Source organism: Mustela nigripes, chromosome 10 (assembly GCF_022355385.1).
Source record: "Mustela nigripes isolate SB6536 chromosome 10, MUSNIG.SB6536, whole genome shotgun sequence".
Taxonomy (NCBI): Eukaryota; Metazoa; Chordata; class Mammalia; order Carnivora; family Mustelidae; genus Mustela; species Mustela nigripes.
In genome coordinates this window covers 55405309-55427448 of record NC_081566.1, presented here as the reverse complement: position 1 = coordinate 55427448, position 22140 = coordinate 55405309, and the positions used below count along the sequence as shown (strand labels likewise).

The window sequence follows — 22140 nt, the reverse complement described above, 5'->3', positions numbered from 1 at the left end:
ACTAAGGAGTACAGTGCTAAATTTCCAGTCTTCTTGAGCTGAAGTCTTCTTTGCAGCCACTGTTAAGAGTGGGAAGAGTTAATAAATCACCCAGTTCCTTGCTCTTTGTTTGGTGTCCAGTGGCAACCTAGACTCAATGGAACCACACAGACCTGCACTCAGCTTTTCCATTATTTATATTCTTGGTGCCTGAAACAATGTCCTTAAAATGAAAGGAGCATTCTTGGCAAAAACAGATACCTCCTCTTTGGGTGAACTTGTGAATCCTTTGGTTGGCTTTAACAAAATAAATGTTTTGGGGGAAGAGCAAATTCCAGGTCTGAAGATGACTGAAGTAGGGCTTGCTCCATGGATGCCAAGGCATTCAGGATAATAGAAATAGATGAGCTCTGCAGGAGGGAAGTCAGAGTGAAGTGAGAGGGAAGCTCTGAATGAGATCATTACTTAAAGAAATGTATGGTTTGGCCCCAGGAATGAGAGCTGTAGCTCCCTGGGCGGATGTAAGAATTGAATACATGGGTAGCTGTGACTCACTTCTCCAATGATAATCCCAACTGGACTCATTGCACAAATTTTACTTCTAGAAAATAACAATTACACATGTTTATAAAGTTAAGAGGCTTTCTGTACATATAGAATATAGGTGAAAAGTATTAAATAAATATCATTGCCAAAAATGGGAAGAAGGGTGAACTAAAATTTGACTTCCCTGCTGTATGCCAAGTATTGTACAAACATTATTTCATTTGCTGCTCTCCACTAACCTATAATGTATCTTATTATTGCCATCTCACAGAGGAAGAACCTGATGTTCAATGAGGGTAAGTTACCAAGAGCAGCAAAGAGACAAAAAGTAATCCAAATTTGAATCTCAATTTGTCAGATTCTAAAATTTAGGGTTTCTCTAGTACAAGATTTGACTTTTCAAACCCTGCCCTAGAGAGGATCATGCTCTTCAGCCTTTATCATGATAGTTGTTATCATTTACTGAATACTACCCTATGCATTGTACATATTCCCTTTATCATCCTCACAAAAATTCCGAACTTGTTTTATTATTACTATTACTTTATAGACAAACTGAAGGATAGAGAGGCTATGGTGTACTCAAAGGCACATACAGTGAATGGCACTGATCTCTTAATTCATATTCTGCTTTGCTTCCCTCCCATATCCTTCTTGGCTTTGTTGTTGTTGTTATTTAAATTATTCTGAATGGAGTGAAGTTAGCAAGTTATTCTAGACACAGTGAATTTTCTGCATTAAGTGATCTTGCACAATAATAGTTTGAGGCACCCTGTCAACTCATGTCAACCATGAGTCACCATGTGAGTGTAGGCGGTTATCAAGAAGACAAGAAGGAAGAAGATCTATGTTCCAGCAATTTATCTATGATTCTATCTATCTATCTATCTATCTATCTATCTATCATCTATCTATATCTGTGTATCCTGCCATCAAAGAGTAAGATCACAATAAATCTCCAACTGTCCATCCCTAAGTTGAAAAAAATTGATAATATGCATTATCTCAAATTGGATGCATGAAATAAAACTTTACTAATATTTTCAATTGCAGCATTTTTTAAGTTGCATGTTTCAAATTATTGTCTAATGTTATTACCCCTTAAAACAATATGATGAGGGCAATGACAGAAGTAAACTCCGGGTGTTTGGGGGAACGTGTGTGTGTAGATGAGATAATCAGGGAAAACTGTTTAGAGATGATGGAGTTTGAGGTATAGGGACCAATGGGGAGGACATCTGAGGTGGAGAGCATAATATGAGAAAAGATATAAAAGCAAGAAATAGATGGTGGCTATGGAGATCTAAAGACAGCTTCATGTTGCTGGTGGAAAGTGAGAGATAGTAAATAGAGGAAAAAGTTGGAGAAGTCAGTGCAAACTGTCTTATCTATGGTGTTACAAGCTTACACTTTATCCTGAAGTTGATGGGGATATCTTCCCCTGAGTGTTCCCTTGTCTCCCTTTCACATTCTGCTTTCCCACAAAGGCCATCTCCTAATAGCCTATCTGCAATGGTATTTCTCGATAACTTCTATTCCTTTACCTTTTTTTTTTTTTTTTTTTAGAGCGCCTATCATTGCCTGACATCATATTACTTGTCTATTTAAAAAATTATTTTGCTATTGTATTTTCCAGCAGAATATAGTTCAGTGAAGACTAAAAGTTGGTCTGTTTTGTTCACTCTTGTACCCTCAGCACTTGAACAATGCCTGGCATACCAAAAATGCTCAACACTTTTCAAAAGAAATGAATAGGGACCCATTGATGTTTTCTGAGTTAAGCAGTGACAGTGTTGGATTTGTCAATGAGTTTTTTAACTTCCCTGATTATTGGTGGTGCTAATACAGATGATGATGAAGTAAGGAACAATTCAAGGCAAGATGGTGGGTCTGGTTTCAAACCATCAAAGTGAAAATGCCTTTGGTATAAACAGGTGGTGATTTATAGCAGTAGACTTATAGCTGTAAGTCTGAAGTCCTGGGCCTGGGGAGGACTTGGCTAGAGAAATAGACTTTGGAGAGGATGTCCATATTTCTATCATAATCAGTGCTAATTCAAGTTGTAGACGGCCAGAGCAGCATTTAAGAGTGATTTTGCCAAACGATCCTAATCTCATGGAAAGGTGAACTTATAAGAGTAGAAAAGAAACTATTTCAAAGCAGAAATGAGAAGGCAGGTAAATCTCAAACTTTCGGCTCATAATGTGCTCCATTGGAGGGGTAGGTAAGTGCAGAGTTTAGTGAAGATATATTCTTCACTATATGTGGTTGAGCTATATTCTCAACCACAGGGATGTCAGTGGTAAGTTAGTGGTAGGGGGGGAAAGTGGAGAGGAAGCCCATGGTGGGTGAGGGATGAAGAGATTGAGAAGATAGGGGTAGGGATGAGCTGGAGGCAACATTTTTTCTCATTGATAGAAGGAATGAGAAGCTGGTTGGAAATGATTAAACTTAAGTATCTGACTTTGGCACATAATGTTTTGATGCAAAAATGGACTAAGGCAATCACATTTGGCTTGGTCTTGAGTAGGGACCTAACTCAGGATGGGAATTGCCTTGGTTTGTAAAGTAGCCAAGAGGGCCCAAAGGAGTTTGGGTTTTCATAAATGTGTTAGGAAACTGAAGCAAGTGTACATATCCCAGTAATTAATTCACAGTAATAAAATACAAACATGATAGCATAATTTAGATGTCTTACCTCCTCCATTGCTTGCTATCCTTTCTTCAAAATGCATTCTTCAATGATGTGACAAGAGGAGATTACCTTAGTGGGGGTGGGTGGAAATGAGATTAAACTGATATTTGATAAACCAAAAATCCCCAATAGTTGTAAGGACTATTTCCAACCAGTAACTATGGTCCAATGCAGTCACACTTTGATTTTGAATTTCTCAGTCAATGCAAGACCACAAATATAATGAAATACTGATATGATATAAAACAAGTAATGTGGTACAACGTAATGGGGTGCAAATTCCCTATGAGACTATTATAGACTGTTATATATATGGCCCGGATGAACCTTGCCTCCCGTCTTCATGCCTTTCTGTAACCTCTTCCCACAGTGAATGTGGGCTTAGCCATGTGAATCACTTTGGCCTACGGGATGTAAGCAAACACAAAGCAAGCACAGAATGGTAAAGTGCTTGTGCGGTGGGGTTGGTGATCTTGCAAGCCTTCCTCTTGGAAGCTAATCACCATGCTGGAAAGAAGCTCGGGCTATACTGAATGAGAGACCATGTGGCAGGACATTGTGCAACATGAGAGGCCCTTCGGACATTCCAGCTGCAGCTGATGGCCCAGATGAATGGAGCCACATGAATGACCTCAGATCTACCAGGCAGGGGAGAACTTCCCAGCTCAGCCTCATCCATCCACAGGATCATGAGAAACAAGAAATTGTTTTTCACTCCACTGAGTTTGGGCTTGGTTGGTTATGGAAAAACAGATAACTGATACTGTGCCTTTTCAGAGATCATCTGTGCCTTAGGAAGACAATCTCTGGAGAACAGGTGTCTCATTGTTCTTCTCGCCTAACATATGATTTCTTCAGATCCTTTGTTGTGAGAATGAATGTTTTCTTCCTTCCCTCTGAAGAAGAAGGGTCCCAAAATATTGTTCAGGTTGATGTCCACAATTCTATTATAACCCGTTCTAATTACTCTTTATATTCCAAGTTTTACTATTCTTCATGCTCGGGTACCTGGATCTTATTGTTATTTCCATGACTGTGTCCTGGGAGGGTTCTTAGTCAAATGACTCCTATTTGCCAGAAAGAGGTTCCAAGTATTATTCTAGGGATTCCATCAGTTCTCATTCAATGGAAGTATGAGAAACAACCAAATGTAAACCCAATACCCGTGACCCACCTACGACGACCCGCCCTTCTGCCTACCTTTAGCTCCCATTGCTCTTCCAAGAAGGACAAGGGACGAATGGGTCAGCCAACATATGAACTTTATAATCTCTGCTGTTTTAACTTTTCAAAGACTCCCTGTAACATTGGCAAGCAAGTTAGAGCCCCGCAACTTTCCCTTTGATTGCAAAACACACAGGGGTTTGCTCCTGACTAGATTATTGTTTTTCCATACACAAGCAGCTTTTCTTTGCAAAATGTGCTCAGGGCAAATGTCCAACACCAACTGAATTCCCACAGTTTTGTAGCCACTGTTCTTCTCTGTGAAGGAGAGCAATTTAACGTATAAAACCAGGCAAGACTAGGTGATTTCTCATCCTATCTCGCCAATCTGGTTGCAACATGTTTATTAGCAAAGTGACATCTGTTTGAGGATAGATTGAAATGATTTTACTATGTCACAGAAACAATATATTTCCTATGTTACAAATACATTTTATCTTTTCTCTTCCCTCGGGCCCAGACTTTTCACTGTAATAGACCTACGCTGTAATGTTTTATATAAGCCAATAATTTCTAGGTTCACCAGCTGGAACATTTTGTTATTTTAGGTTTGGAACCAGCCTTTATAATTTCTATCCTGCACAAGCTGAAGAGGCTCTTTGGAATTATCTTTTGATATTGTTTAATCCCAGTGTTTAACTCTAATACTTAGCTCATTGTGGTGGAGACGTTGATAATACTTACACATTTCTGGCCATTTGTTCAGTTCTGTGGTCACAGCTCTGATCTATTTAAGAAAGATAGATGAAAGCTTTCTTACTGATGATCACTGAGGACTGTTTCTATCTATATCCCTAAGGGAAATAGTTTTTTCCAGTGTAATTCTGCGTTGTCACCTAGCATCATTTTTTCCAGGAATGGAGATGAATTTCCACTGAGCAGTCAGTCATTCAGAGGAGGATCTTATATTTTCGAGGGATTATATAAATACAGACAACTTATCCTGGGACTTCTCTGAAAAGCATCCATCTGCCCTGATTTTCAATACCAGAAAATTTCTTACCTTGGACTTAGAGTTCCAGGAAGAACAGAACTTCAAGTTCTGGTTGAATGACTCCCTTTGAAATCAAGATTTCATGGTTTTGAATAATTCTTAAAATATTCCATTTGCATGCATACAATTCTCACACAATTGTATTGTTTGAAGAAACAATGGTGGTCTCCCACTCTGTGTCCTGTGGTGGTCTTATTCCTGGGAGAATCTTGGCCCCAACTTAAAGTGGTATTTCTTATATTCTTAGGTCCATAATGAAGGCATCTTTTTAAAAAAAAGACCCGGAATGAGAGAGGACCACTACAAGAGGCTTCACCAAATATCTTCATGTAAATATGATCCAAGTGATGACTACAACAGTGATATTCCTGTTTTAGTGATCTTTGATGAAGGCTAGCCCAATGGCAAAGAGTGTAAAATCCAGACTTAAACTATTCTAAGTGGAGAAGTGTATGCTCCATAACTTATTTATGATGGAAAGCCCTTTCCAGATGCACAATGGGTCCAGGTCCAGGAAGATAATTATTAAGGGATTTATGAACTACAGAAGATGTTTAGGCTTACTAACTTAGAATTTACAGCTGGCTTTGGTGGGTAATTAGAAGTATGCTCTGGCTTTAGAATAATCCAGTTTTTCCTGGGTGGTATTTCTATGCCTCAAGAGGTCCCCAGAACTTCATAATTCCTCAAAATACTCTCAGGTCCTACTTCATCCACACCTAATCTGTGTGACAGGAAGAATATCAGCATTTTGAGAATGTCTATGAAATTCCAAGTGAAAATGTAATGCCAAGTGATTGATTATGCAGTGACACACAGTTTCACAGCTTCTAACAGCCAAGTAGATGATCCGTGTATGGTTGGCTACTGGGATTAAAAGTCACGCCTGTGTTTGTGTGATAGGGATCTTCTGTATTGCTTAATGGCCACCACAGCAATGATTTAACTCACTGCTAAACTGTAGTAGTGCAGATTAGAACTCTATAACCAGGGTTTATAATAGTTCATAGTGTAGTTCTATTTGGAGGCATGGCATAGGAAAATCCATGGTCTAGTGGGATAAGTGCTGGACTGGGAATTTGGACTTCTGCTTTTGAGTGCTCATTAATAGCTTAGAAGATTTGTGGAAGGGCAGATTACCTTACTCAGTTTACATGTAAGTGTACGTATGTAGACACACATATATGTAAATGAAACACACATACATGTAAATGTACACACACATACACATCTGTAAATGGTAACTTGTCATCTTTGCTTCACATTTGAGACAATCATTTAGAAATAAAAGTGGACTGAAATGACAACTCTATATGACCCTATTGTTGATTCTGATTCTCTTTTGTGGGCAGCAGGGGACCGGAAAGAAAGCACTGTGTGTGTGTCTTCAGCACATACAGACTAATAGCCATCTGTATCTCCTTTTGGTGATGCCTGGATTAAGTCATTGCCAAGAGCTCCAGCATTCTTCATTCTGACGGCGCACTTGATTTCCAGGGTTGTGATCATGCAGGGATTAGATCCTAATTTTTCCATCCTTCTTTGGGGACTGTGGGGAGGAAGGAGTTCCCTGTGCATTCATGTACTGGCATATTCTGCTGATTAGGTAAGACCACACACTCTATTGTTTTGATATTTGTAGACTAGTGTATGTGTCTTGCTGTAGTATTCTGATAGGGGCTGCCAACAGCATGGGGCTGGTAATTAGTTCTTGGTGTATGGAACAAATTGAGGAAACTCTATTCCAATGATGCACGTTCAAAATTGATTTTCCTTCATAGCTGAATGTCAAGGTTTAAAAATAGACTATCTCAGCTTTTCCATAAATGTGAATCGTGAATGAAGATCCAGGATCCAAATATACACACACAATTTCCCTTTTCCCATAAATCTCCCCTTTTCTGGGTCTAGAATGAAAATGTAGGCTCTCAGCCATTGGTGGCTGCGTGAAGGCTGCTTGCAACGTTCTCAATTACACCCAATTTTCTATTTCCTGTGCAACAGACTAGATAAAATGTTCAGAGACAAGCTCATTGTTGTTTTTAGAACGAAAAGAACAAAACATCCCAAGGCCTCATCCTCCTATGTAAACAATGTAAATTGAAACTTTAGATGCAAAGGCATAATTTTGCAAAGAAAAGCCCTCCGCCTTTAAATGCCTCGGGCTGCTCTCTTTCTTAGGCTCCCAAACACTCCTGACCACCAAATAGATTAAGCAATTGTTTGCCTGGGGTCCTTGATTTCTGACAAAAGGTGAAAATACATTTAGATTCCTTATACATCACAGTTACATTTCTGTCAATGAAAGTGGTATTTAGAGATCACATTTTCTTTTGATTTAGCTTCCACTCTTTGGTTGATTCGTTTATGTGAAATGTTTTAAGCAGCGAAAGCACACGTCCCTTCTCTGCTCTGTTCTGAGCAGATAATGATTATACCATCGACCCCCTTCCCTCCACTGTGCAGTGGCTCAGAGTACTCAAGGTGACATCCCTCCCCCCCCCCGCCCCCATCCGCAGCTCCTTTTTCATTCATCTTTCCCAAGACCTCTTCTGTTGAATACTATTAAGTGAGCATAACTGGAGGGGAGAAAACAGTGTCTGCCAAAATTCCTTATAACCCATGTATTTGGAGATGGGAATAAAAATCGGCTATTTATTTTTCCTTTGATCTTCTCCCCCTTAGTGAGAACTCCAATCAGAAATTTTCTGGAAATGGATCTCTAAGTTTTGGGGAAGCCTTCTCATTAGATAAGTAAGTGTTACCTAGCTGAGGAGTTCTATGGTGCCACCGCAGCCTGGCGCTGCCACCGAAGAAATGTCTGTCCTATGTTCAAGGACACTTCTATGTGATTACATGATAAGAAAGGAAAACTTGCTAACATGTTTCTCCCACGCACCTCATTCCTAAGGTCTCCTACCCTTCACAGCCCCCTGAAATATCTCTCTGCAACGATGTCAAGTTTTCCCAAACTTTTACAAACCTAGTTAACGTTTCTTACCTCTTTCTGGATAAGTGATTTATTCCGTGAATCAGCCTGTTCTCTCACTATCTTTCATTTTGATGCTGGAGCTTTTCTCCCTGCATTTATTGCAGCAAAAAGGTTATAAAATTGAACACTGAAGCAAGGATCTATTTTTCTTCAAAGGCAGGTGAGGTGGAGGGGGATGGGAAGGGCAGCAAGCATGTACGTTCATATCATTTTTTTTTATCCCCATCGCACGCAGTAGGTATGAATCAGAACACCATGGTTCTTGATTGCAGAGCACAACTGAAACTTAGAGAGAAGAATGAGGACCTCCTCCACTCTTAGGAACTGTGGCTTATTCCTCAATCCCTCATCATTCCCCATTTCCCCATTTCCTTGGCTATCTCAAACCTTCCCCCTGCTGGCCTTTAATGGCTGATGGTTAAGGTTGGAAAGTAGAAGTCATCACTCTCTCTCAGCTGGACAACTTTCTCTACATGTAGTCACTCATTTGTTTCAATTTCTTTTTCAAGGTAAAGATGCTTACATCATACTCCCTTGCTTGAAACCCTCCATTTTCTGGTGCCTCTGGATGATGTCCAGATGCGTAGCCTACATTTGGTCCTCTGTGGTGAGATGCCCTCTTCTCTCTGCCGTATTTCCCCATGATGTTCCCCCTTCCAGCCATGTTAATTTTATTTCAGTTTATGGATTGCCATGATCCTGCTTACCCCTGGGACTTCCCATGTCTTATTGCCTCTGATGATAGACTCTTCCTGCCCCAAGCTACTTTTCATGGCCAATTCCTTTTCCTGCTCCAAGTCTTGCCTTAGACATTATTTCCTTTAAGAAGCCCTTTCCAGTCTTCCTGGACTGGATTAGGTGGCTCTGTAGCAAATTCCTTCAGCACTCTGAACTTATCACAGTGTGGTGTTCAGCATGTAAAGTCCAAACTCTAGATTGTCTAGCTCGGCTATATTCCAAATTGTGTGGCATAAATTATTGACACATGTTGGTTGAATGTTTATTGAAAGAACGAACGTTTCTTGAGCAGCTACTAGGCACAATGCTCACCAATCTCAGAAGGTCAGCTATAAACTGGGTCAACTTTCTCTCCTGCAGTGACTCTGCACACACTCCTTAGTGGGGGAAAGCAACTCTGTCTGTCCTTCACACCCACTGAACATTCCCACTGTGAGCTACTAATGAAGATGATAGAAGATAGAAGATAAAAGAAGATAGAAGAAGCTAGCTCTTCTCTCTTACTATGCGTCAAGCCTTGTCCTAAGTGTTTTACATGAATTATCTTATTTAATTTCCACCCTAAATATTTGTTGTTTAATAGATTGTGAAGTCGGTACCATTATTATGTCTGTTTCTTTGAAAGGGAAAGTTGAGGCTTAGGTAAACCACTTAGTAAATAGTGGGGCCAGGATTCCAGCCTAGGCATTTTGGGTCTGCTCTGCTAAACTGGTTTCAATGCACTGAAATTCATAGGTTGACTTGGCCATTATGATGACTATGATGATAATTGTGAAATCTTATCATTATATACACTTCTGCAAGCATATCTCATGTACTCCTCCGAATCATGTTGTGAGCTACACAAAGTAGTTTTTACTTTCCTTCTTCAACTGCTGGTAAAACTTGAGGACAAACTGGTCAAAAGTCCCCAGTCAACCAGCCAGTGAGAAATGAATGGAGCTCTAGAACTCAATGGTTGTGACCAGTTAATTATTTTTACTGACTCTCTGGAGCCTTGAGAAAAAGCACCAAATGCCTTCACAAGGTGAATAGGGTTCACTCCCCTTTTTCTAGCTTCAGCTTCTGCCAGATTTCCCAGTGAACTAACATTCAACCAACCAGACTACACTCAGTGCACATTCAGAGCTTAGCTCTTGACTGATACTGTGTTTTGACACCCAGACATGGAGGGTCAGATGGATGGCAGATTTTTTTAAAAACAAGGAATCTTTGTCTGGATCAGTTTAGATAAGTGGGAGTTTATAAATTGAGATAGTAAAATGGGTGGGACAGCTCTAGAATTTCTGCTTTCTGATCCCCAGAATCGGAATCTTCATGGCCTGCTCATGCTACATATTGTAATTTCTGATTGATTTATCCTGATGGTTGCACTCTTGCAAATGACACAGGGGAAACATACAGAGTGAAAACAGCCTGTTTCTTCACTCAATGATTGGAGCATCCCAAGCTCTCAGACGCATTAATAGGCAACATCTGCTAAAATCAAGAGAAAGTGAAAAACAGGATATGAGGCTTTGGGGATTAGAGTGAAGGGTATCCAGTACGAACAAAGCTCCCATGACTGGGGTAACTGAGGCCAAGTGACTCAGTTAGGCAAAATATAAACAACTGAAAAGAAACTATGGAACTGGAATAGCATGAATTTTATTCATTTTTCATCAGTCTCTTTTGCTGAACAGATAATATAGAGAGACACATAAAATGTTCTTGAGTCTAAAAGAGAGTCAGCTTGATCATTTAGCCTTCAGGGAATTATTTTGAGAGGGCTAGAGTATAATTCTTCTTAGGTCCCCTTTCAAAAATCAAAAGGAAGTCAAAGGGACTGCCTTGAATTAAAAAAAAAAAAAAAGTCATTGAAAACCATGATGGCCTTTCCACAATCTTCAGATTATTCCTAAGTAAGTGAAAATCATTTCATTTTTTCTTCGTTCTGAAGAAAAACACAAACCCATGAAAGCAAGCTGCAGTGTTTTTAAATATTCTTTGAACAAAAGCCATGGTAGAGCTGGATTCTATTTGTAGTGTGCATCACCAAGTGTCTTCATGACTTTGTCCTTGCTCCAATATGGCAACATGATAGGCTTCTACCGGAGAGGAAGTATGTACTGATAATTGATTCTAGTATGCAGAATAATGCATGGATCTCTGAAAATATATACTTCCATCTATGACCATTCAGAGATTGTTTTGTCTGTTGAGGGATATCTTTCTCTGTTCCAGAATCAAGGTGATCTTGTTTAGAAGAACAAGCTATGGCTCACCCAAAGGTCTGTAAAGGACCAGACACTATGTATTTTTGGCTTTGTGGACTCCAGGGTTTCTGTGATCACTCTGTAATTTTGCCATTGTATTTTGAGTACAGTCATTGAACAGGCATTGCTGTTTCCCATAAAACTTTATTAAAAAAATAGGCAGTGGGCAGGATCCTGGGTCATAGATTGCTCGCCCCTGAATTGTACTAAACTTTTTAATATTGGATCAAGAAGGAATGGTTCTCCCTCTAGAGTCTGAGCTAGGTCCAATAATGACTTCAGCCTTCTTAGTTTAATATATTGACTTAAGTGGCTGCACATCTTAAAGTGGTCAAAAGAAGTTGTTTCCTCATTAGACATGAAGAAAATGATAAAATGTTCCTAGGCTGGCTGCTTTCCCCCTTTGACTTTTAAACACATATCACAACCTCTTTCTAAGGCCTTAATGTTGAATGTGATCCAGTCAGAGACAGGCTGGCCTTGGACATCTCTCAAGAAAGGTCAGGAACCGAGGGGCCAATAATACCTCATTATAAGGTGGCCTTGCTTCTTGGGTATGGATCTCAAGGGCACTTTTGGAACAATGACGTTTCTCACACAGAGGGCTTTTTTCTCAGAGGCGTGAAACCTGAGGAACACCGCAATTTTTTTCCTTCAAAGGTCTTTGAGTAGAACAAAGAATAGACTATATTGTATTTCCAGATCTGCTCTCAGCCTATAATGCTTGGATTCTACCCACCCTGGCAACAGAGTACTTTCCTTTAGTAGCTGACTGATCACCTCTTACTTTTATTTTGCCCTTAGGGATGGGATTAATCCTGCCAATTGCCCCCTCAACTCCAGCAAAGTAGCTGGGCCTCCCGATGCTTTTAGGAGGTCAATAACTCAGGAGGCTGTCCCTGGTGAGCTTCCTGAAGCAGGTGCGCGCACCTCTGGAGGCCTGCTCCCTCAGATGCTTCCTTTCTAGTCAGAGGCAGTGGTCCCCAGGGAAGAGCATAGCTCTGAGAGTGCTGGGGAAAGGGAGGTTTTGCTTTCTCTCCCTCTCTCTCTTTCGTTCCTCTTCCCCTCTCATGACTCTCTGGGGCCTGGTAACGTATGATCCTTCCATACCATTAATCACTTTTTCATTTCCAATGAAGAAACTATTCTATCAAAAAAGACGGAGAGGGCTGCCATGGACCGTTTGTTTTACGGCTCACGTACCATAGGCAGAGATGTAAAAGTCTGTATTCATATTTCAGTTTGGAATTTGAACCATGAAGGCTTTCACTGTTCCTTTGAAGTGAAGGTTCTGAGAGCTAAGTGATCTGAAGTCAGTATTTTAGGATACAAAACCATACTGCTGGCTGTGGTTCACTCAAGATTTTCTGAGAGGGTGGTAGTGTCTCTCTTTCCTGCCCATGGCTGCCTTCCCCCAGATCATCGCTGTCATTGCTACTTGGGGCCCTCACCGTGCAGCAGTCCGTCTGTCCAGTCCCCCTGCGGCTTTGCAGTCCATGGGCACTGTTTATTTGCAGATGGTAAATGACATGAGAGGAGTGTTCTGCCCCTGCTGACCGTGGTGACTAGAAGACACTCATCCTTCTGATTGTATTTTTATGGTTAAGGGGTCAAATAGTGAATGTGTTGGATGAGACGATAAACTCTAGCACTAAAATTCTGTCTTTATCTGATTTAGTTTGATTCAATAGAACCCATATTACAGAATATATGATGCAAATATCTACAAAATTCAGGAACATACCGATGAAAAATAATTCCTAAAGCAGCCGTACCTCCTCTGGAGACCCTTAAGACTGTAATTTTCTGAGACAGGCTTTTCCTCTTTTTTACTCCCACTGCTTTGGCTCTACTGGTCCTTAATGGAAGGAGAAATCAGACATAAAGGGAGACGGTAAATAATGAGCCCATGGAAACTTCAGCTGTGAATATCTCTTTCCTCTTCAGTGGAGAATATGCATCCTATAATTTTCCTACATGTGACTTACTTGGTCACTGCCTTCCTAGGCTGATGGCCATGCCCCTGAAAAAGCTTTGACAAATATTTTATGTACCAAATTTGGCTTTATGACTCCCAGGAATGTCCCTAACTGTCATCCGGGAAGGGAGTCATTCTAGTTGAAGGATAGCCAAAAGTTAACAGTTACAGGGTTCTGGTCCTTATCAGTAGGAGAATGGACTGAACATTCTCTCCCCTGGGCTGCAGGGTGGTAATCTCCAAATGTAAGGGTAATAGGTTTAGAGCAAAAAATGGCACTTTTCAGAGAAACTCAATATTAGAACTGGGGAGTGGGAGTGCCTAGGGAGATTTCCAGTTTTGCTGGAAAAGTAATTTTCCTTGTTGAGAGTTTGGGCAACCCACATCATAGGTTATCCTTGATTACTAAATCCTGTTTTTGTGCAAACAAAGTATAAATTGCAGAATTTTCTTTCCATCCTGGTAGTAGTTGAGTCAGCATAAGTGGGCAAGGGAGGATTGTAGCAGAAAAACTGTCCAACTCTTATATGCTCCTTCCTATAGGACACCAAAGGCATAGAATAATGAGACCAATAAGGAGATAAGTAAAAACTAGGAATGAGCTATACCTCTGTGTAATGAATGCATTTCTTCCCTGTCTCCTTCTGTTCTTTCTCTCTTTAGGTCTCCTTGTCTGTCTCTTTACCTCCTTGTCTCTCTCCACGAAACTCTCTTTCTCTGTAGGTGTCATCTTTCATGCCTCTCATTTCTTTATCTTTTTTTTTTTTTGTACAAACTTTCTCAATTGAGAATAATTTTAGATTTATAGGAAAATTGCAAAGATAATACAGAGAATGCATGTAAGTCCTACACTCAGCCTCCCTTTATGTACCCATCATACACTTATTAAAACTCAGAAATTAACCCAGGTACATTACTGTTATGTAGATTACAGAATCAATGCAGATTTTACTAGTTTTTCCACTAGGGTCCTACTTATTTTCAGGCTCCAATCCAGGATCTCAAATAGCATTTAGCATCTTTCTCAGTTTATTTGCATTTTCAGGTCCTGTTCTTTCTACCCAAGTGAGGATGTCATAGTACTTCTTTGTTGGGAAAGACACATCCTATGTCTGTGTAATGAGAATTTTCTATATTTCTCCTGTCTTCTCTTGAAGCATTTGCCAAAAGCATCAAGGATTTGCTTTTGCCTCAAAGTTAATGTTCCCTAATACATCTTTCTCATATTTTTCCATTTGTAAGACGTGTCTTTTTCTCACACACCTTGCTCTCCCTTCTGTTTCAGACCCAATGCAGATCAAATTAAGACACCACATTTCCTGCTAAGAAAAAGAAGTCACATGCAGAAAGAGGATAAGCTTCTGGAACATTTAAGGATGTGCTATGTGGGGAGAGTGAAAAGTACAAATGATTATTAGTTAACAAGTATTTATTATGGGCTTACAATGCTCAGAGAGCTCATGAAAGCTGGGATCATTGATACATAGAATGCCAAGGCTGGAAGGGCCCTTGAGAGACCGACTTCTCTTATGGAATTGAAAACTGGGGCCAGGGAAGGAATGGTCCAGTTGGACCAAGTTCCAAAGGAGAGTAAAAGCTAGAATCCATTTCTTTTTCCTTCTGTTCCAGTGATTCTTGTTTATACCAGTTTTGGCAGGAAAAAGCCCTCATGTCTAATTCTATGGGGTGAATAGTTGACTAATTAATTCATTTGAAAGCAGAGAATCAGCAAAAGTGATAAAATATATATTTTAGCCTTAACATTTCCTTTTATCTTAAAAATATGTAAGTGAACATAATTTGAGTGACTTTTAAAAAAGGTATGGCTGTACTAATTTATTTTTTATTTTATTTTATTTTTTTCAGTGTTGCAAAATTAATGGTTTATGCACGACACCCAGTGCCTCATGCAATATGTGCCCTCCATATACCCACCACCAGGCTCACCCCACCCCCCACCCCACCTCCAAAACCCTCAGTTTGTTTCTCAGAGTCCACAGTCTCTCATGGTTTGTCTCCCTCTCCAATTTTCCCCATCTCACTTCTCCTCTCCATCTACCAATGTCCTCCGTATCATTCCTTATGCTCCACAAGTAAGTGAAACCATATGATAATTGACGCTCTCTGCTTGACTTATTTCACTCAGCATAGTCTCTTCTAGTCCTGTCCATGTTGATACAAAAGTTGGGTATTCATCCTTTCTGATGGAGGTGTAATACTCCATTGTATATATGGACTAATTAGTTTTTTTCTGAGTATGAGTCCAGGGATTGGAGGCCACATTGCCTTCTTTATATAAGCCATGCTTCCCATTTGGATTTCCATGTAAAAACATGAAAACTGAGATACTAAAAAAAAACTACGTAAAAAAAAAAATTCAGCAGATATAAGATGTTCACATTTAGAAACAAGATGAGTCCCCTACAAACCAAGAGTGATCAGCTGTTTGTGGGTATCAGTGTGCTTCACAAAAAGAAAATGGTGTAAGTCAATCTGGGAAATACTGAGAACGAAAATCAGCTAAGAGCTGTACTCAGATTTCCAACCTTTGTCACATCTCCAGCATGAAGGCTTTCCCAGCTACTCTAACCCACAGATGCTCCTGTCATTTTTGGTTTCTTTACTTCTTATTCACTCTGTCACCTTATCATTTAACAAAATCTGTCCCATTCTCTCTCTTTTCTTCCTTCCTTCGTTCTTTCCTCCCTTCCTTCCTTCTAGATTTTATTTATTTATTTGTCAGAGAGAGAGAGAGAGTACAAGCAGGGGGAGCAGTAGGCAGAGGGAGAAAAAGGCTCCCTGCTCAGCAGAGAGCGCAGTGTGGAAATCGATCCCAGGACCCTGGGAACATGACCCAAGCCGAGGGCAGATGCTTAACTGACAGCCACCCAAGCATCCCTCATTCTATTCCTTTCATAGGAATATGCCTCATTTTTTAATCTAAAATATTCTAGTGACTTGAGGCAGATACGATGACATACTTTTTATTGTGTGCATCTAGCAGTTAGCTTAGAACTGAGCAAAGAGAACCATTGAAAACGTACTTACTGAGTTCAATAGAATTTGCTACAGATGCCTTCTGAGATCACCAAGGGAAACTATGCCTCTCCACTGTCAGAAGAATCATGCTGGTGCTCTCTAAAGAGGTCTTCTGTTCATGGCTCTATGACTGGCACATTTGAGAGAATACCATGATACCCCAGTGTAAATTGGCCCTTCATGAACAAGGAAATCAAGGACCATTCAAGGCTGTGTGCTGTGTCCTCATTCTCATGGAGGAAGATCTGAACTTAGTGTATGGTTTTTGAGCCTATGAAGAGGAACTCCCCGATAGGGAAGGTTGCTTAATACTAGACTTGATTACCAGAGCAAGTTCTGGAAATACTTTCCCACAGTCCTTTATAACAGGATGTTCTTGGGCCACAAGGTCCCATTTCTGCAGTTTGGCTGCAGATGTTCTTTGTTTGAACCATCCAAGACAAAGGGACTGCTCTTACGAAATCTCCATAGGGAGAAAGCTTCCATAACCTCCACGAGGAGATCCTCTCAATGCTTTAGCGCTCAAACCTTGAAAAGCCCTTCTTTTATCCAATAGCAAGCTCTCTGGATATAACTTAAACATGTTTCCTTTTCTTGGTTCTCTGTGATGCGGAGCATACTCCTTTATTTATTTAAGTATTTATTGTGTTCATAAAAGAAATCTCAGTGGACTGAATGGCTTTACTCAAGTCACTTTTTCTTCTGTAGGTAAACCCTTCTGGTTCCTCTCATCTTTTCTTGCAGCAACTTTTTCTCATCCCTTTAATCATTTTGACTGCTTGTCTCTTGCCCAAAGAGGAGGCAGCAGATTAGTTCATGCTGGGGCATGAGGTATCTTTGCTGAGTTGTGGGCTGTGCATGTGACACCCAGCAATCTGACTTCATGAGCGGCACATACTCCCGGAACATTTGAGTATGGTGGGAGGTAAGACAAAAGAGCGAGAGAACAAGATTACAATCCTTATGAAATGTCTTCCAAAAAACTATTTAAAAGGCTTTAAAAGACATTGTTCTCTAGGTTTAAATATGATGTTTTAAAAAATAGAGCAAATGGTATAAATATGATACTGCTCCTCCACTTTGCAACAGCTTAGACTCTATTTCGAGTATAAAATGTTTCCAACACTGAGAATGGCATCATAAAAATGCATTTTGTAAAAAAGCATGCTGACACTGTAAAAATTAATAGTTTTCTTGGAAGTAGAGTCATTTTAATTCTCACAGTGGTAAATGTAGAGAGAAATGGATTTAAAAAAATTTTTTTTTTCACGTTTGTCTGGTAAAGTTAATTGATTTGCTTGTCTTAGTTTTCCCGAATGAAATATTTTACATGGAGCACACATCGAATGCTCACTACCAGGCTCTTTAGCTTGTCATTCAAAGGCTGGTTTTGGGTTCTGGAGCTCTTTCCATCACAACTGTTAATGGTTATGTGTGTGGGTAGGGGAATGGCCAAACACCCAATCTTTAGAATAGTTACATAGAAAGAGTTTATCCTCTTTTCCCATTTTCTTAAGTGTCATAGGAAATCATGACTGTTATTTCTTCCATTACTGAATATATTTGCCACTTCTGGGTGCTCAATTCAATAATTGAAAATCCTAAAAAGAGACCAGGGATCGGATCTTAATACATTTTCAGGAAGACTTGGAGAATCTTTGTGTCTATGCAAAAGGGAGCTGATTATGAATTGGTGAGATATTTCACATTCAGGCATGGATTTTGTTCTGTCTTAATCTTAGGGAAGGAACTCTGTAGTGGGGATCTCTGTTTAGGAGAGCCTGAGAAAATAAAAAGCAAGTCAAAGAGTCAGTGACATTTTTGAAGTTGAAAACTTTATATCGGAGATTTCTGAACCAGTTACTGGTATTTCTACATTTTTAAACTAGCAGAGGCACTCTGAAGGCGAAATGCTGCATGACCCTTGTTGCGGGGGTGGGTGGGGAGACACAGAATCTCGTATCCAGGAGCATTTTAAGAATCACCTAGTTCGTTGATTTCTGGGTAGATCTGACTATAAAATGTATTGGTGGTTGTTTTCCTATCTTCTAACTTATTTAAAGAGTGGTCTTATACCTCCAAAGTCTTTTTTATCTTCAGGCTAAATGGTCCCAATTCCTATATTATCAAGTTACTTGGATTCTTTCCCATCTAGATTTCTTTCCACTGGAAACCACTTTGGTTTGCTGAGGTTCCTCTTAAACTCTGAGTCTTTAAATGCACCCTCTGTTGGGGATTCATTTATCTATGTATAGATCATTTATATCTAAAGACAGTATTTTCTGTTTCCTCTGTAACTCATTATTTTATTAGAACCAGGCATCTCTCTATCATCTAGTTGATGAGTTTGTCCTCTTACGGTGATGTTATCACTTACTTTCTAAGCAGCTGAGCTGTCCTCATCTGAGTCACTGATAACAGTATTGAGTAGAACAGAGTTTGACGTAAGCTAAATATTAAATGGAAATCATTGTGGAAATAAAGGTGGAAAGGGAAAGAATAAAGGCAGGGAGGAAGAAGGAGTAAGACCACCATGGAAAAGTAAAGAACACAGAGGCCATGGCAGATGAGCAGGAACCTTACCTGTTGGGGAAAGTCAACTTCTGGTAACACTTGTGGGAAGTCAGTCCAGCCACCTGGACAAGCACTGCCCTTTGATGGGAGTAGGAAACCCAGTAGAACCCAGTGAAAATCTGCTAAATTTCATGGCCTTAAAAATTTGAATGGAATCTGAACATTTTTCTCATGATTGAGTCATTTGACAGTTGGCAAAAGCAACTTCCTGTTTTTAATGGGGAAAATGGATTAAAAATATATCTGAAAAGATTTAAAAAATCTTCGTGAACACTAAATTGCTCCTGGAAAACACTATTTTGATGATTATAGTGTAAATGAATCAGGATCACATGGGGGTTACATTTCTGCTCAAGTCCACATGGTTTGAACACGGATGGAAAAGTGGTTATATCTTGTAAACTTCATGGTTTTCTCTCTGAGTCTTCAAGCCCCTTCCCTTCCATCTGTGAAGGACAAGGAAGAGATTGAGAGCTTCACAAAACCTCAGCTACACCTGGCTTTCTTCTTGCCACCATTGAAGACTTTATGGATGAGTTCTTATTACATAAATAAATGTGGCTGTGGAAAACGAATAAACATGCCCAGCTTCACCAGGTGGGGCTGATGTCAAAAGAGCACAGTCTGAGGTTTTCTCCATTTCTTTTTCATTTCCCTATTTGTCCAGCTTCCAGATTTTTCTGGACATTTTTAAAATCTCTCTGTCCTCACATACTCCTACATATAATTAAATCAACTCTGCTATTTCCTTTTATAACTTACAACCCTAGAAAAGTACTGTCTTAGTTGATAAGGAGGCAGAAAAACCTCAGTAAATGTAATGATCTCCTTTGTACCTGGGGAGGGAGGAGGGCAGGAGACCAGAGTAGCTGCAGGCTCTTGGATCCAGTGTCTCCTCTTAACCTTCAGAGCTGGCTTACAACCCCCTCCTGTATATGCTGCTGCAAGCCAGGCCAGCTCCATTGTGTCTTCTAAGGGGCCCTTGGTAATTCATTATTAAGAATGTCTTGGGGAGGGGCTCCTGGGTGACTCAGTGGGTTAAAGCCTCTGCCTTCGGCTTAGGTCATGATCCCAGAGTCCTGGGATCGAGCCCCGCATCGGGCTCTCTGCTCAGAGGGGAGCCTGCTTCCTCCTCTGTCTCTCTGCCTGCCTCTCTGCATACTTGTGATCTCCGTCTGTCAAATAAATAAATAAAATCTTAAAAAAAAAAAAAAAGAATGTCTTGGGGCACCTGGGTGGCTCAGTGGGTTGAGTGTCTGCCTTGGGTTCAGATCACGATCCTGGGATCCTGGGATTGAGCCCTGTGTCGGGATCCCTGATAGGTGGGAAGTCTGCTTCTCCCTCTGGCCCTCTGCCCAGCTCCTGTAGTCATTTCACCTCTTTCAAATAAGTAAAATCTTAAAAAAAAAAGAGAGAATGTCTTGTGGCTGCTCCCACTGAAATTTTAGCAATCATTTCCCCAGTTACTGGGTTCCCATCTTGTTTTGAAGGCCCCAAAGTGAACACATTTCTCTGTTCTTCTCCATTATTATTGACAAGATTTCTGCATTGTGACATTAGTCCTTTTAGTGACCAGATATTTATCTGGTTGCCTGGACCTCAGAGCCTGGGTTTCTTCCTTCTGAATCCAGGATCCCTGTACTCAGTCTTCTAGATGCTGTTGCAATGGGGGACATCTGTTTTCGCCTGTCATTTGTAACCTCCAATGTACCCCCCCCCCCAGTTTCCTGCTCTACTCATGTGATGCACTTACTCATTTTTATTAATATTTTTTACTTATTTAGCATGTATCAACTGCTTATTGTGTTACAAGAACGGTACTGGTGTTGTGTGAACAAAATGAGTTATCCAGGTCAAAAGTAGAGTGGAGGGCGAGCATTGTAGGCAAAGGGAGTGGCACTTACTCTGAATTTTGGATATGACACTAAGAAAAAGGCAGAGTCCTTACCCTCACAGAGCTTTCACTAGATTTGCTAGATGATAAGTTTCACCTAGAAGGTTTGTTAAACACACAGATTTCCAGATCCGTTCCTTGGACTGTCTGAATTGGTGGGATCTGGCATTAGACCTGAAAACTGGCATTTTTAACAAACTTTGTGGGTGATACTTATCATCAACAAGTCTGGAAAACTCTGCAGTGTGGGATATGCTAAGGCTCAAAGGTGGGGTGTGTTTGGAAACTGAGAGGTTCCGCCTGGTTGGATCATGTGTTGAGGGGTGGGAGTTGGTGAGATATGTGTTGGAAAGTAGGCAGGAGTCAGATCACAAGAGACCTCACGCACCAGCTAAGAACTCTTGACTTTACCCAAAGGCTGTGGAAGGCAGTGGAAGATCTATACAGAAGGCAATGATATGACAATTTTTAAAGTCCACTCTTGGACATTTGGGTGGTCAGGAAAGGAGTAGGGATCAGGACAGAGGGAATTAGAAGATGGAAGAGAAAGGTTATATCTTTAAATAATGTTTAGAGACTTTTGGGTTGGAAGAATGAATTGGAAGTCATCTTGACACACGTGGCAATTATGCATGTTGGTCAATTTGGATCTTTTAGTTTCTTTTTCCCAACACATATATTGATCTCTTGGTTTTTGTGTGTGATTTTGTCTCAAACCAGCTACCTGTGGCTTAGCTCCCTTATTCAGATCCCCAGATCCTGCTCAGCTTTCTGGGTCAGAACTTCTAAATTTCTGCTCCTAACTTTCCCTGCCTTCACTAGTCTGCCTGGGACCAGAATTCTCAATAGCCATGCCCAGGAGGGGTAACCAGGCTCTGTTCCCCTCCATCCTATCCCAAACAAGGATGGTACTTCACTCTGTGGTGGAATAAGTTTTTACTTTTCTAAACCTCTGTGGTTTCCTACAGAAAAAACAGCGTTTGGTCTCCTGCATGGTGGGAAACTTCACCTACCTCTGTGCAATGAGCAGTTTTGAGAGTGTAGGCTAGGATGTCATTTAGGGTTTTGGATTTAGGATAAGCAGGTAATTTGGGGAAAGCCTCCTTGCTTGCTCCATCTCTCTCCAATGACCTTTACCTTTAAAATAGATTTTTTTTTTTTTTGCTTTGGAAACAGTATTCCTATTGATCTTGTCTTGGTTTTTAAGGTGCTAATAATAGGAACCAGGGTGC

General features: G+C 40.3%; 1 long non-coding RNA gene across 1 annotated transcript; it reads right to left on the bottom strand.

Annotated features, from left to right (window-relative positions):
* Positions 1-5124: 5124 nt before the first annotated feature.
* Positions 5125-16660, bottom strand: LOC132026198 (uncharacterized). Its single transcript, XR_009406823.1, has 3 exons — positions 16450-16660; positions 8440-8519; positions 5125-5171 (listed from the first exon to the last, which is right to left on the bottom strand). It is a non-coding gene; the product is annotated as an uncharacterized LOC132026198 (long non-coding RNA).
* Between the last annotated feature and the right edge of the window lie 5480 nt (positions 16661-22140).